Genomic DNA, 9,491 nt, shown 5'->3' on the forward strand with positions numbered 1-9,491 from the left:
AGATGACCCGTTGTTACCCGAATTAGGTTTGCTTTTTTAATTTTCGTACAAGGCATGTTGAATTTTATTGTTTGCGATTCATAATATAATTTTATGTTAGCTTTATTATTTGTTTGTATATTTGGTAATTGAAATTTCTATTTGGATTTATTTTATGCAATTAAGATTGTTTAATTTTAATTATAATTTAGTTATTCTGATTATATCATTGATTAAATGGTTGGATTTTGGATCCATGGGGACCGATAATTTGAACGGTTCGGTTCGGTTCAATTTTTAGTACCTGCTGAACCAACATAAAAAATCTACTCCTTAATAAGATCTCAAAATCAATGGGCGATGCAGCGTGGCAACGTTAGGCAGCAGACACGACGAACCATTTGGTGCTTTCTTATTTCTAGGCTCTAAGCTCTCTCTTTTCCTCCCACTTTGAAGAAAACGATCACAAAGATGAACAGGTGAAGTTGCTTTTCATCATTTCTCATCTTTCAGTAGCACAAATTACATTTCTTTCTTGCACATTTTTTGTTCAAATTTATTCACTTTTCTTTGAACTTTGAAGTATGTTAGAAAGAGTGTGTTTCCATTTTCCCCCTCTTTCTATGTTACTAATTATTATGGGTCTAATTGAATGTGTTTGCTGCGTTAACAGACTGGTGAAGAGGAGTGTTTCAAATTTCTTTGCGTTGAAAATTCCAAGCAAGTCCCTTTGTACCGGGGTTGTCAAAGTTCCTGGTTCCAATGTTGCTGAAATTCTCAATGTAAGTGGATAATAATAATAATAATAACTCTTGGTTTATATCCCATCTATGATTATGAATATTTACTTTATTTGTTGTTATTCTTTGTTTTTATATTTTCCCAATTGATGTGGTTTGAAAATTTGTAGGAGAATGAGAAGAAGGAGAACACCAGAAGCAATAGTATTCAACAATATGATATTGCTATTGTAGGAGGAGGCATGGTTGGCATGGCTTTGGCATCTTTCTTGGGTAGGTAATACACTAATACTCTTCTTCCTCCGCATTTTCTTTTCTCTTTTCTTTGATTTTTGATAGAAAAAGAGCTGTGTTGAAGAAGCTGGAAAAAATAATTGATAGATATTGAATCAACCATGTGCCGCTATCAAGTGGCTTAAAAATTTTAGAAGAAATAGTTTATGGTCTCCGTTCTTCTAAAATAGAAGTTAAGGGGATGCGTTAGATGTAAAACATTCATGTGTGTCTTCCCAATAGCTTAAAGCTTTGGAAGAGATGATTCATGACAATGGACCAGGATATAATTGAAGGCAAATAGTTATACTTCTAATTTGGCTAATTATTCTCCTAATTGTGTTGTTCTTCCAGCAAGTATGCCAATGACTAAGCAGTTGAGTGTTGCAATTATTGATAGCAATCCTGCTCTCAGTGGTAGCATGAGCATTAAGAAGGAAGATCCCCCTGATCCAAGAGTCAGTACAGTAACTCCAGCAACTATATCTTTTATGAAAGGTATCCACCTTTTACGTTTGTTTTTCACTACTACCGTGGTATGCTATCAATTTCAAATGATCAATTTTCTTTTATGGATATAAAATGCCCAAAAAAATAAAAAAGAGAAAATGGGAGAAGTACAAATATTAAAGAGGGAATAAGAAGTATAGAAAAGAGCAAAACAGGGGGGAAAAAAATTCAAGAATACGGAATGGATGCTAAGCTATTTGTACGTGCTTGAAATTGCATCTCCCTTGGAACTGCCATGAGTAGAACAAACAGAAGTGGTCAACCATTCTCTTATTCCTGGTTTATGTGAAAATAGGCACCATTGCTTTTTAAAAATTCAGCCAATAACTGTTAACAGAATAGAATCACTCCCAGGACTCTAATACCATGTTTTGTTTCCTATTTGGAAACTTTTAAACTATGATTTGACAGAAGTTTGCTACACCATTGTTTGAGATAAAACAGAGATTCAAACATACTGTAAACTTGTTTCCTAAAGTCAGTTTGACACCTAAAAGTTTATTTTCAAGAATGTTACAAAAAGTTGGAAACATATTGTTTATGTAGATAATGACTCTTATTAGTTGATCTATTTTCCCAGATGCTGGTGCTTGGAAATATGTTGAGCAAAATAGACATGCATATTTTGACAAAATGCAGGTATTCCCAGATGCTGGTGCTTGGAATTTGTGCACTTATATATCAGTTGTCCTTTGATAGTTTGTTCATTTTTCCAAGCTCCTAGTTTCACTTGCCAAGTTCTTTTTTTGTTGCTAAACTCAAGGCATTATAACCATAAGGATGTTATTTTGTTTGAATTGTTCAAAATTTCATAGATTATTTTGTATCCTTTGGCAGGTCTGGGATTATACTGGGCTGGGGTATGCTAGATACAATGCAAGAGACGTAAATAAAGACTTTCTTGGGTAAAAGTGTGAACATATGTAACATTGAAGAGAGCCTCTTTTTGAGAACAGCTATCATATTACTAATACCTTAAACTTGATCATTCAGGTGTGTAGCAGAGAATAAAGTTCTCCATAGTGCCTTATTGTCATGCATACAGGTAGAGTATCAGAATATTTTATTTTATTTCATTTTGTGATCTATAGTATAATTTCTGCATTTTAACTGCATGAACTGTGTTTTCTGTTGGAAGTTCTTTACATTGTTCATAGTTGGAAGCTGTTAGGAGGATTTTTAATCCTCCTCTTCTTTAATCTTTTTCTCTCCTTAGATGTTATAAATTATCCAAGTTGCTAGTGTCTTAACACTGGTATAAAAGTGAAGAGAGGTTTTGTATGATATCCTTGGATGCTCAGAAATTTCTTGTAACTCTAAGTCATCAATTTACGTGTAGGTTTCAGATCCATCACAACTAAATCACTAAATCTAGCTAGCTATGTTTTTTCTGCTTCCAAGGTTCTTCTGTCAAGATTATTCCTTATGTCAGTAGAAAACTTTGTTATTCTAAGGCATGTTACTTAATTGTATTGCAAACTACTAATTTTTGGCAGGATTCTGATTTCAAGAGAACAATATATCCATTGAGGTTAAATTCAATGACTTTGAACCGAAGCAGCATGTCTGTAGTGGAGGAGAATATGAGCAGCAGAGAATCATCATCTGCTCAAGGTCAATGTGCAAGGCTGCAACTTAGTGATGGCAATAGCATATATGCAAAGTTGGTGGTAATTAAACTTTTGATTATGAATTTTGTTATAATTGCATTGTGATAAATAGTTGGCAAAACAATGGTAATTTACATTCTGGTAACCAGTTAGAAGCTATCTGATTATTGCAATTTTATATGCAACAATTGATATCTGATTAAACATGATTGTCTTGAAGGTTGGGGCCGACGGAGGAAAATCACGTGTTAGAGAATTGGCAGGATTCAAAACAACTGGATGGAACTATATTCTCAGAATGCAATCATCTGCACAGTAGAGCATCCTTCTGAAAATCGATGTGCATGGCAGCGGTTTCTACCTACAGGACCAATTGCACTTTTTTACCCATCGGTGATAAGTTCAGCAATATTGTTTGGACCATGAGCCCAACAGAATCAAACCAGCGCAAATCAATTGCTGAGGAAGAATTTTTGAAGGATGTGAATTCCGCTTTAGATTATGGATATGGACCTCATCCTACTTCAAGCTTATCTGGAACCCGAGATCTGTTCTCTTGGTTTCAAATGGATACAACAGTATCAGCCAATGAATCCTTTGAAGTTCCACCGAAAATAACTAAGTTAGTCTCTGAAAGGATGGTGTTTCCTTTGTCTTTACGCCATGCCAACTCCTATGCTTCGAAACGTGTTGTTCTTATTGGAGATGCAGCCCACACTGTCCATCCTCTTGCTGGTCAAGGAGTCAATTTGGGTTTTGGAGATGCATATTCTCTTTCAAGAATTATTGCAGAGGGTATTGCATTAGGCACTGACATCGGAGAGGTATTTATTGTTTACAATGAGCTTATCAATACATATATCTGAAGTTAGATACTTACATATTCTATTTGTCGTTCTTTGTGAACTCAAAGCATCCTTTGTGTATGTATGTTCTGATTTAATTTGAAAGAGTTTGAAGGTTGGAGGATGAGGTATCTTCCTAAAGTAGTGTCACTGGAGAGATCAAGGATCAAGGATGCATTTGCTCTGCATTTTCATATTCTGTGTTCATTTTCAATATTTTTTTTTGTTTTTCTGGATTTTGTGAAGGAAAAAGAGAAGAGTGAAAACAACAGATCCTATTTTCTGTTTTCACTTGCTGTTTTCTTCACAAAATTATAAAATCGGAAAACACTGGAAATCAAAATAGAAAATGAAAACACAAACCAAACGCCCCCTTACTATATAAATTTTGAAGTTGGGATTGCTTTCTAGCGCCTTTACACCCTTGTGTGGACTTTGCCAGGGATATGGAAGGGAATGACATGTAACTAGTATGATTCTTTCTTCTTTGTGCATGCTTGCTGTGCAGGTGAACCTGCTAAAGAAGTATGAAGCGGAGAGGAAACCAGCAAATATTTCCATGATGGCAATCCTTGAAAGCTTCCAGAAAGCTTACTCTGTTGATTTCGGACCTTTTAATATACTTCGAGCTGCGGCCTTCCATGGCGCAAACTATATACCACCGCTGAAAAGAACTATAATTTCTTATGCTTCCGGAGAGCAGAACTTCCCCGTTTTCTTGTAATGTTGTTGTTTAGGCCAAGTCATTTACTGGCTTCAACTGGCACATGAAAATCTTGCTTGTTTGTTTTACTGATACTGGCATCAAAATAAGTTTTACATGAAGGTTTTAAACACTAGCTTTTTGCTTTTTTTGCTATTGTTTTTTTCTTGTTTCCCTTAAATGGGGCTTGTGTATGAGACATGAGTCAATGGTCATGTTAAATTGTTCTGTGCTGATCCTTCACTGAAATTGTGGCCGTTGTGTGTAAATAGCACCAAAAGTTGTTTGCATGATGGAAGTTTTGATGTAATAAGTAGTCAGAGAATGTTACTTTGATGATAAATTCAAAGCGTTCTGAAAATTTTGGCCTATGATTATGGACTTCATTATGTTTTTTTTTTTTTTTTAATGAGGATATGAGCTATGTTAAAACGATTTTGATTAATTGAATTATTTTGTACTGATATTAAAAACCTAATCTCTTGCTGATGTATTAATTTCATGTTTTTTTATGTGTTGATGAAAGTGTTTTTAATGTAATTCTATCGAATTTAGATCCTTTAAAGTGAAAAAGATGATAAATTAGTAACGTGAAGAGTTAATCATTATTGATTTTGTAATTTTTATGAAATATATGTTATATTATCTTAATTTAAAAGTGATTAGCTATTTACTTTAATATTTTATTAATTTTTAAAAAAATGTAATCCAGTTCTATCGGTACAAAGAAAAGGAATTATATTAGAAAAAGTCAAACTTGTTTGTGAAATTTTATCCAAAGTATACACGAATTTTATTGTACATATTATTATTATGGGTAGATATATTTAAGTGAATGACCACGGAATTGAATGATAGAATGATAAGATATGTTTAAAAAGATATATACGAATAAAAAATCATCACTCTTAAAGATGAATTAGGACGTATAATAATAAGAAACAAAAAATGTCGACACAAAGTAAACTATGTTCATATAACATTTATTTAAGTAAACATGATTAATTTACAGCTGTGTGAACGTCAATTTCAAAGGCATGTTATAGAGTAAAAGCTACAGGAAAAGATAACGTATTTTCTTCTTTTGATTAAAAACTTAAATGCTTTAATTTAAACAAGTATAAAATAAGTATGGAAAGAGGGGCATGAAAAGTGTTGATGAAATTGATGACTTATCTTGTTCTTGGCATGCAGAATATAATTGTGTGCTTTTATGCCAACCCTGGCCTAATATATATTCTTTATAATTTTTATATATATATATATATATAGCTTATAGGTATGTTTAGTTTAGTAGTATTACTATTGAAAAGGGTCCACAAAATTACAAATAATTAAATCATGGGTTGGGAATAATTGATCTCCAACTTTCATGGGGAAACTCACCTACGTTAAGTAGTGATGAGTCTTGTGAATGAAGGACTTCATTTATTTTATAAAAGCCATTACAATCAGAGCTTACTCATCTATTCTTGTTTTCTATCTCCGAAAAGAAACAAGAGGCTCTCCAACAAAATGGTCTAAAAATTCAGCATATCTTTTAGGATATGGTGGCCAATACTTGCATCATAATATATGTAGAGACTACTTCGACAAACACACTAAAAATATTTTTTTTAAAGACGTTTATATGTGTCATAATATTATTAGATATTTTTATTAAATCGATTAATAATTTATTTTTTAATAAATCAGAATAAATTCAGTTTATTATAATAACAATAATAAACTTAATTGTCCATACTATAATTATTAGATTCGATTTGATTTGACCAATTTACACAATTTAAACTAAATCATGGTTAAATTTTTGATAAAAAGATAAATATATCCATGATTTTTGTTTTTAAAAAATAAAAAAAATTATAATTCAGTAAGTTATGTAAATTAATCGATTCGACCAAATCTGATAATAATTGAATTTATGGTTATTATTATAAAAAAATTAATTTTATTTAGTTTGTTAAGAAATTAAAAAATAATCGATTTGTTAATTTATTTATTTCATTTCGACATATAAATTGTTATATTTTAAGGCATCATCTCTTAATAAGTTATAAAGAGTTTTTTTGGATTTGAAATATTAATACTACTATATTATGAAATTACTTATTAAAAAAATTTAAGTTTATAAATAAATACACATGAATAGTATATCTATTACAATTATTAATCATTATTTTTAGTGTTTGTTATTCAAAATTTTGATGAAAAGAAAAACTTACCCATTCCACTAATTTTATTTTTCTATATACATAAATTTAATCACACTACTTTATCACTCGGTATTATAGGTAGGATTCATTATATGAATCAAACAATAAAAAATAAAATTTTATGTATTATTTATAAATATAAAACAAATTTCATTTTTTTAACTAATTTTTAGAATAAATTAGATCCACTCAATTGTTGAAAGAATATATAAACTTGATGTGAAAACAAAAATGATCCTATTGTTGCCATCTCTGATATGTTGTTCCTATATGTGTAGGTATTACTGGCTGGACCCAACATGTGAGAAAAAATAAAGACAAACAAGAATTGATCATATTATATACATAAATAAATGATCATAATGGGTTTTCTTTATTCCCCCTATCATATATAAGATATGATTTTGTTTCCATATGTTAACACTTACCATGATCTATATCCACCCAAACAATTAAGCTTAGCTTTCAAGAACTCTAACCCGTGAACTCTAATGTCACTTAGCTTACAACATACCATAACTCTCACATCATAATAATAATAAGCAAAGGAGAAGCATCACAAATTACGAAAGGGGAGTGCTACGTAAATAATGACTATTTTGAACAACATGAATAATCACCAATCAAATAAAAATACACTACACTCTAATTTAATGCTATTAATTAAATTTAAGATTAATTTACTCTTTTAACTCTATTAATTCATATTGTTTACACATTATTCAAAAGTATTATTAGTTATTTATATTTTTTCATTACGAAATTGTGTCGGCATATCCATTTTGGAATCTTTGCTAATATCATCATCGATTATTGCCTGATCAAATTAAACGGAGCATAACTATTTATAATTTAGATATTTAAATCATAAAAATTTTAATATTATGTTATAAAATTATTTTTTTAAAATTTAAACTAATAAATTAAAATATATGAATCATTATATTTCTAACATTATATAATTAAATAATGTTAACAAAACTATAAAGTACTTATATCTAGGTTGCTAAATCCTCAATCGTAGTCCTTGCTTTCTTTTGTACTATCGTTTAAAATGTGTTGAGCCTTAGAAAATTATTAGAAGGGCATGGAAAAAGAAGTTCAACTATAAATATATGGAACAAATATTTGTTACGATTAAATGTATTATTCTATTCTATCAAATGGTTAAACAAAAATAAATAAATAAAAGGAATTGAAAGGATGAAAAGAAAAAAAGATGGTCACGAGATAAAGTTCCAAAATGTACACTATTTATTTTACTAATACACTTTTGTCCAGTGTGTTTATATAATACTTTACTATTTAGTATTTACTGTTTAATTGGGAAATTAAAAGTGGGAACGAGTTACAGTGATACAGTTCCCTGATCAATTTGCCAAGTAGTTAAATTATGATATTACTAAAATTATCAAATTATTAGAACTATCGTAATAAGAAGTAATAATAATCAATGATTGTACCCTTCTCTAATATGATTTATGTCAAGGTCTATTATTAAATATTAATTAATAACTGATAAGTACAAAGTCACCCTCGCCACGACCAGTGAATATATTGTTATGATTAGAATATGGAAGACATTAATTACTTGTGGATCAGTTAAATCAACCTTCAACCTTTAACTTTCATCCAACAGTGTAATTTAATGGAATAAATTTTAATAGTTTAACCTTTTTTAAATCCATATTATTAAATTATTTTTGTATATTATTCCGCAAGTTAAACCTAATGCATTTTAACTAAATTATTCTGTTAATCATTATGCTAGTTAAGACAAGCACGTGTTGCCGATATGTGTGTTACGTCATATATATCACAGATATAGTGGCTGCTCAACTTTATGTTATAAATGGATTATTATTATATGTGTTGTTGAAATATCTAATCAAAGAATTATCATAGCTGTGAATTTGAATTAAAATAAGTACAATCGTCCGGCCGGTAAGCTCACGTTAAACTTTTAGGAGGATTATTACTTTAAAAGAATTAGGTTTAAAGAATTAATATTACTTTTAGAGAAAACATTTCAAAAAAATTAGGTTATGTATGTTTGTTTGAGTATAATAAAAGTAAGTTTAAGAGAAAAAATTGATTTAAATGTATAATATATGATAAACAAAAATAACTAATATATATATATATATATATATATATATATATATTATTTGTATTATTGTATATTAAATATCATTGACACCTGTATAAAAATATAACTATTATTGATTGATCGTATATTTTAGTTACTTTTGGAAATGATAATAAGAAAATTGAGGTCAAGTTCATGTTATGAATGAAGGATTACCATGTGTTCATAATACAAGCAGCGGAAGAAAATAAAGTAATCCTTAAAGATTTATTTTGTGTTTAAATTTTATTCCAATAATAAATATATATTAGATTAGATCTAAATATCTGAGTATGCTAGTAAAAAATATTTTTCTCCTTCAATGGTACGAAAGCGCTATGCGTATCCACACCGGAATCAATCTTTGCTGTCAACTCCTTGACCAATGGACATCTGATCTAAATTGAGAAATCTCTTGCAACTCTTTGCACACCATAAAATTTTTCTCCAAGAATTAGGCTCACATACATTTATGTGTGTAGAGATA

The 9,491-nt window shown here is 29.9% G+C and overlaps 1 pseudogene; it reads left to right on the forward strand.

The window, feature by feature from the left end:
• The first annotated feature begins 226 nt into the window (after window positions 1-226).
• Window positions 227-5,031, forward strand: LOC130976940 (uncharacterized; annotated as a pseudogene).
• The last annotated feature ends 4,460 nt before the right edge of the window (window positions 5,032-9,491 follow it).

This window comes from Arachis stenosperma, chromosome 4 (genome assembly GCF_014773155.1).
Source record: "Arachis stenosperma cultivar V10309 chromosome 4, arast.V10309.gnm1.PFL2, whole genome shotgun sequence".
In the NCBI taxonomy this organism is placed as follows: domain Eukaryota; kingdom Viridiplantae; phylum Streptophyta; class Magnoliopsida; order Fabales; family Fabaceae; genus Arachis; species Arachis stenosperma.